The following is a 7,715-nucleotide window of genomic DNA, read 5'->3' as shown; positions in this document are numbered from 1 at the left end:
CTTTTGTTGACAACCCAAAAATGTATATCTGTGAAGCAACGGTGGAAACATCTCTTTATCATATTAAGGATGGTGTTCATTTAGGTTGAGAGATGCACAAAATGTAGAGTCTGACACAGAAGAAATATAATAATCCTGAAGTGCTATCAGGTGTTCAGAGATGTGTTCACAGTTGTGTGGGAGAGGTGAGTGACAATGGAAAAAGAATACACTTCAAATGTCCTTTGATGTCCTTTGTTAAACTATCAGACCGGTGAAAATATATTTCTTTCTAATAACCTCTATGACAATCCATCTTCTTCTGTTTATGATTGGAAAAACAGAGGAAGATGGATGGATGAGAAGCATAAATTGAGAATCCACAGGCAGACTTAATAAAAACAAAACACATCATGGCAAATGTAATCCAAGAAACAGGCTAGGAGCACACAAGGGAAGTCACTGCAGAGAGCAAATGTTACTGGTGCCATGGGGATATCTGGGCCTTCATCAAGTGGCACACAGGTTAGGGAGCACTGTGTAGCCAATTTGACCAAAATTGTGGATTATTACATCGTCACACACCCGTAACTTAGATTAATAAGAAAAACAACTCAAGCTCTTGACTGTGTTACAGGATACATTGGTTAATTTTTTTGAAACAATGAATAACTTCAAGGTGTCCCAGGGATTTAGTGTCTGTGAACTGAAAACACACTAGGATTTTAACATAAAATCCACATTATTTGGAGAGCAAGTGTGGCGTGAATAAGGCACGGCGGGACCACGGAGCAACGTTCAGAACCAACTTTATTTTAATTCACGTCACACCACACACCCACCAACCCCTGAATCCCCGTGTTTTAACACGGCGGGTGTGATTGCGGATGCCGTGCAGGTGCGTCCGCACGGCACCGCAAACCACGCCCCACCACATACCCCCATCGCCCGATTGAGGCCGGGGAGCAATCAGGCCGAACCTACTCCCCCCCCCCCCCCGCGAACTGGGGCGAGACTCGGCCCAAAACATCGGCGCCCCAGCCCAAGCGACGGGGAAGTGTCCATTCTGGTGGCCGCCCGCGCATCCAGCGGCAACGGCGAAGCTGGTCCGGAGGTCGGCCGCGTAGCAAGCGGACACGGCCCCACAGGCATGGCCGTGAGCTCCTGTACACAGGCGGCTGGGCAGACGTCAGGCGCGCAGAATCGACTGGTGGCAGCGAGGCTGGACTAGCCAGCCCGCCGACCCCCGGCTTAGCGGGGCTGTCCCGCTCCTCTGCCTCCAACTCCGGCTGCGCAGGCTGCTCTGGAGCAGGGACCTCCGTCTCCTCGCACGGCTGCTCCGCCACCGCCACTCCCGTTTGGAGCGGCTCCCCGCACTGCGCCTCCAGCAGGCACAGCCCCTCGTCCACCTCTGGGTGGAGCGACTCCTCTTCCTCCGGCAGGTGTAGACCCTCGCCCGCCTCGTCCTCCGCCTCCGATTGGAGCGGCTCCTCCACCGCTCCCGGCAGGAGCAGCCCTTCACCCGGCTGCTCCTCCTCCTCCGGCAGGCTCGGACCCCCGCGTGACTCGTCCACCACCTCCGGCTGCCGAGGTGCCCCACACGGCTCCTCCACCGCTTCACTGTCCTCGGGACACACTTGTGGGGGTGGCGCCCAGGCCCAGAGCAGCGCCACCAGCTCCCCAATCCTTTCCAGGTGGCGCTCGGACCGGTCCTGCAGCTCTTCCTGCTGGCGACGCACCTCCGCCGCCTGCTCCCGCTGGGCGGCCGCCATTTCGGCCACCCTCCGGGCCAGCTCCTCCATTCCCTGGCTCCGATACGGACCCGCCGTGCCGCCTCCTGGGTTTCGGCACCAATGTGGCGTGAATAAGGCACGGCGGGACCACGGAGCAACGTTCAGAACCAACTTTATTTTAATTCACGTCACACCACACACCCACCAACCCCTGAATCCCCGTGTTTTAACACGGCGGGTGTGATTGCGGATGCCGTGCAGGTGCGTCCGCACGGCACCGCAAACCACGCCCCACCACAGCAAGCAAGCAGACTCAGTGAAGAGAAAGCTCTGCAACAGTGGGTTCAGGAAGCAGTGCCACAGGAGGCTGACTGCACTTCACTCATTCCCTCATTATTCAACATATTTACTTTAGAATCACATTAAATTAACATCATTCCACGTTAAAACATTTGCAAATGAAATAAAACAAATTAACATAAAATTACCTACCCCTAACTTAGAGAATTAAAAAATAACTGCTGAATTCATTGGTCGTAACCCAAAATGCACACTTAACACTCACACTCAGCTTTCCCATAACATTTGCAATCAATATATGATTATTCCTGAACATGACATTGTTGACAGGCTGCCTCTAGTGCTGTGCTCATCAAACCACATGAGAACACAGACTATTCTCTTAACTCATATACTTCATACTGTCTGGTGAGCACTGCAACAAACTCTACAACACATTTTCAAAGTTGCAGATTACTTATATAGCTAAAATGCACTCAACATTCTGATGTTGGTCTCCAGTTTAGCATGTCCATATTGGTTTGGGGCAGTATCAGTCACAAGGCAGGGAACGCATGCAAGCATTAGTTTGCTCTAGCTCTCCAGAGCTGAATGTCATGGCTCTGGGTCTTTGACACACTGTTTTGTTTTTGGACTTTTGAATCTTTTTAGTTTGGGATTTATGATGGGATTTCTTTGTATTTCTACAGTATCTTGTATTATTTCTCGGTCATTCCTAGTTTAGTCAACAATGTTTCTCATTTTGTTTCTTTTCATGCCCAGGCTGTCTTGGTCATATCTTGGTATGTCCTCCCTACCGGCCCCTGAACGCAGTCAGTTTTTGTTTCCATGTTAGTTTCCCTTTCTGTTCATGTGTCAGTTTGTATTACGTATTATGTTTGTATTTTGTACTCCCCAGATAACAGGGAACCATCTTTTAGTGGAAACTTACTGAAACACTGTTGTTTAGACTAGAATCGGGTGACCAGTAATAAAATTGTCAAGTGTCCGTCAATATTTTGAGGTCCGCTGCAACGTATCATGCAGGACGCATCTCCCCTCTAGAAGTAATTGTGTAAGAGAGTAAAGTGTGAAATAGTCTACTGAGCAGTGTGTTGTCTCCCATCGGATGCCTCTAAGGAATCAAAAGAATTCAGTGAAGTGTTGATATTTAACAATTTGCGGCTTGTCCGGGATTAGCAAGACAGATTGGGTGGTTTGGAGTTCGACCAGCGAAGCGAACAGCGACCCGGGTCATCTTAAAAAGCTAAGCACCACCTTTAATCTAAAGTGTGCATATTGGAGCTTATCTAAACTGTCTGTTCGCTAAGTTGTTCGAGTACTCAGGTCAATTTGCTGCAGTAGACAAAGAGGCGGTGTGTGATCCGTCCCAGTGCGTTAGAGCAACTAAATTGGGGATGTATTAAGTAAATAAGCCGAGTAAACTAATTGGCTGTTGTGGATAGCGACTGAAAAGAGTAAGCAGAATTAACCTAGGGTGTGGTTGCCCCAATCGCTCGCGGACGCAAGGGTGAGCCGTGTGGGACAGGACTATGGTGACACATTGATATTTAACACTATTCATGTGTTTATGTTATTTTTCCATTGAGTTATTTTCCATCCTGCTTCCTTTAACCTTCCTTTGTTTTGTCCTGTGTGTCTCTAACAAACAGCCATTTGTGTTTGTTTTATTTTCTGTGTCAAGTTAGTGTGTTTTAGTCCAATGTCCTCCTGCTTTCTGATTTATTTTGGTAATCTTTGTACTGTGCACTCAGTGTTCATTTTCACTTTCCACAGACTTGTTTCCCTGATGAGTTTCAGCTGTGTTCCCCGGTGTTTCCTATTTTCTTAATTACCCCTCTATGTATATATTGTCTATGTTTCTCTCTGTCGTTTGTCAGTGTCTGTTCATGTACTTCACCTGTGTCCTCTTGTGTCAATGTTGTCTAGTTTTGGTAGTTTCTCTTTTTATTTTGTAATTTTCCTTGGTTTTGTACTTTTGACACAAGCCTCAATAAACAGCTCACCTTTTGTTAAATGCACCCTACCTTCACCCATCTTGCACGAGCACATTTGTATATATGTAAACATGCTGTGCTTGATCTCTGTATCGTGGTACTTCCTCTGTATCTTGGCTCTGGTACCGGTTCCTTGTTGTCCATATGTTCCTCTGACTCTGTATCCTCCATCTTCTGTTGCAGGTTCCTTCTGTATTTACAGAGATGATGATGAAACTGAAGACTAACACTTTTGCTGGTTCATGAGGTGGTTACACTGCACTTTCCTGCCTCACTTCTGCTGCTTCTGTTGCTTCGCTCACTGGCTGAAACTTGTGAGCTACAGCTCTTGGATTACTGTGTGATCTTTGCTGAGGCCTGTAGTGTTTCACATCACTGCCTTTAATGGACCTTTATTTTTGAAATACCCAGCACCAAAAAAAGTCTGTTTTTTGGCAAGCATCTCATAGAAGAGCTAGTCAGCACAGTAGCATCTTATGACCAGCAGGAAATGAAGCGATGCTAAGGAGAGGAGGGAGGAAAAAAGGATGACTTTACCCCCAACAGTTTGGATTTGAGCAATGCTGTCAATCAGTTTGCTAAGCACAATGTCTGAAAGTTGACGTTCTGAAGGGTGGATAGTTCATGTTTTATGACAACTTGTGATTATGCACACATGCTGCAATATATGTGTGTAATATATGTAGAAGCTGGTCCTTTGGAAATGATTGTTGAATGAAGAATTCTATAATAACTGTCGCTGTTTGGTGCAATAACCCCATCCAATCAGTTAATCTATAAATGACTGGTTGCTTCTTTGGTTTCAGACATCACAGCTGTCTTTATGTCACTTTAGATAAATGCGTCCATTCTTCCGATCTGACTGTGGTTCTTGTGCATGGTGCTGATCATAGCTAGAAATATGCGAGCTATTATTTTTGCAGTTACACCGTCTTCAGGTCTGGTAAAATTCAAACTCCTGATGTGTACCTGTTTTACTAAAGGATAATTTTTTTTAAAAAAAATTTAGAACTTCTTAGTGTTCTGGGCATTTAGTATAAATCTCTGAACTGACAATCAACATTTTCACCAGCAAATCAACACTGTTTACAGAGTCAGCAAGTAGATTCAGTGAAGCTACAGCTTTAGTGCCCAATTATCTTATGATGAATATCCAGAGGTGGAAAGAGTACTAAAATATTTTACTCAAGTACAAGTAAAATTACCTAGTAGCTCATTTAAAATTTACTCAGAGTAAAAGTTACATAGTTACTTTTTTGTCAGCAGGAGGACAGCCTCTTCTGAGTAGTGCAAAACAGACAATGGGATAAATCTCAAAGTAGTTGTTTTTTAATTAAAAGAAAATCTTTACAAATTAAAGTGCAGTGGCGGTTAAACTGCAAGTCTATACATCAAAATGGATAATGGTCACCAAACCAACCACCCAAACTGTCAAAACCATTTAATTCTTTTACATGTGAATGTGTTCTAAACTGTCAAATAAGAGAACAAGCACTGAATTGAGCTGTACGGCAGCTGCTATAAAAATGTGTTCTAATTTTTTAAACTTGGCCCTGCTTTGTTAATTTTGAGGAGCAATTCAATTCAATTCAATTCAATAAAACTTTATTAATCCTGAAGGTTGACCCCGAAGGAAATTGGGTTAAGGCTGCCGACCTTTGCCAGAGCCATCTTACCCTCCGACCATACATACATTACACAAACATTGCATGGGGAAGACAGGTCAGAGAGGTATAACGATGGAGAATGCACAACATGAGGAAAGATAAGGAGAAAAAAATAACTCCCCCCAGACTGAGCTCCAACAGGGAGATTTAATTTGAGAACAGAGAAAAAACACCTCTGCACATAGCACATGTTATTCTTTTGCCTGCAGTGTGAACATATGTGGGTCAAGTAAGAAAGTAGCCACTTCTGTCTTCTGTCTAATTTAACAAATTTTTTTTAAATAAATTATTATTATTAACAAACAGGAAAAGTAAACACATTTTCTTTTGGCAATTTACCAATCAAGTAAAAAAAAAATTTAAGTTGCGTGGACAACAACGTGCCCAATAACAGCTTATGTCTTAACTTAATGTGATTAACTTGAGCACAGCCTTTTTTGCTAAAATAAAAGTACAAGTTTCATTTAACTTACCTCTACATGCTTGCGCAGGTTTGATGTGGAATTTCTAAAAGCTGCTAACTCGGTCTCTCTGGGCAAACACAGCTTACACTGCATAATAAAGCTGTTGCCTTTCTTGCACTTGAAGCCAAAATGGTCCCTTAAATACGGCCAGGGGTTCACATCGGTTTCTTCGAGTTCAGGGTCAGCAGAATTCGATGGGGTTTCTTTTTTCGCTGGATCCGTACCACCGATGTCAGACTCCATCTTTATCGTGACCCAACGCTAATTTGTTCTACTACCCATCATTCCCTGCAGTATTTCCGAAGCGCAATGTTGGTTTTTTTTTTTGTTTGTTTGTTCTTTTAATTTACTCAGTAACGGGTGTGATTGAAAATGTAGTGAAGTACAATACTTTTTAAAAAATATACTTAAGTAAAAGTAAAATTACCGACTTGAAAAATGACTTTAAAAAGTACAAATACACAAAAAAACTACTCAATTACAGTAACACAAGTAAATGTAATTCGTTATTTTCCACCTTTGTGAATATCTAAATACACTGCATTTAAATACTTGCTAGCCTGCTTGATCATTTTCATTTAGATTTTTAGGCTGTCTTTAAATTCAGCCCTCTGTAGGTTCATATTTCTTGAACAATATACATCTTGTCTTCCAGATTAGATTAAAATTGTTCTGCTTTTTCAACATAAATGTACAAATGACTGTTCAAATGCAATATGATGAATCTTCTCAGTGATGCCAGTGGTGCTCCATTTGGAGAAACTGAGAAAAATCTTTGTACAAACTTACCACCATACTGGAGCAAAGATTTTGTCTTCTTACAAGCATCAAAAGTCAATTTTGCTAATCTCTTTAAAATAGTCATACCACATATCTTGTTGCTTTGTTCTAATCAGTTCATCAATTTCTCTCAAAGAGAAATTACTCTCATTTGACCACCTTCAGGTGTCTTTGAACAGGCTGATCCACACACTCATCAGCGAGCCAAATTCTTTGCCTGACTGGTTGAGTCAGTGTGAAGATATCTGCAGCAGTTCTGACTAGAGATGGACCGATCCGATATTACGTATCTGTATCAGTCCGATACTGACCTAAATTACTGGATCGGATATCGGAGAGAAATAAAAAATGTAATCCGATCCATTAAATATCAAAAAAGCTTGTGTAGCGAGTTGATGGGAACAGCTGTTTCAAGTCCAAACGTGTCTTAAAAACCTTAGCGAGCCCTCCTCCACAACCAGAAACTCTCTGAACATTAAAAAAGGTACAGCCAGCTGGTCATTAAAGCACTTAACTCACTCTGTTTATGTGAACTTGGCCATTTGCCTTTGCTGTTGTGTGTGCGGATGATTATCAGCTTTATTTAGCTTTTAGCTACCTGGATACTTCTCCCTGTCAATCATCACTTGACTGTCTCAGTGACATTAAACTGTGGATGGCAAATAACTGTTTAAATTTTAATGATAATAAAACGGAAGAAATTTTATTTAGCCTGCATTGCTCTATTGTTTCTCCAGATGCTGACATGTGTGTTTTGACCTCCCATCTGAAAAGTTCAATCGTAAATGTTGGTGT

This window comes from Astatotilapia calliptera, chromosome 3 (genome assembly GCF_964374335.1).
Source record: "Astatotilapia calliptera chromosome 3, fAstCal68.1, whole genome shotgun sequence".
In the NCBI taxonomy this organism is placed as follows: Eukaryota; Metazoa; Chordata; class Actinopteri; order Cichliformes; family Cichlidae; genus Astatotilapia; species Astatotilapia calliptera.
The sequence above is the reverse complement of the archived record's forward strand: the minus strand, read 5'-3'. Positions refer to the sequence as shown.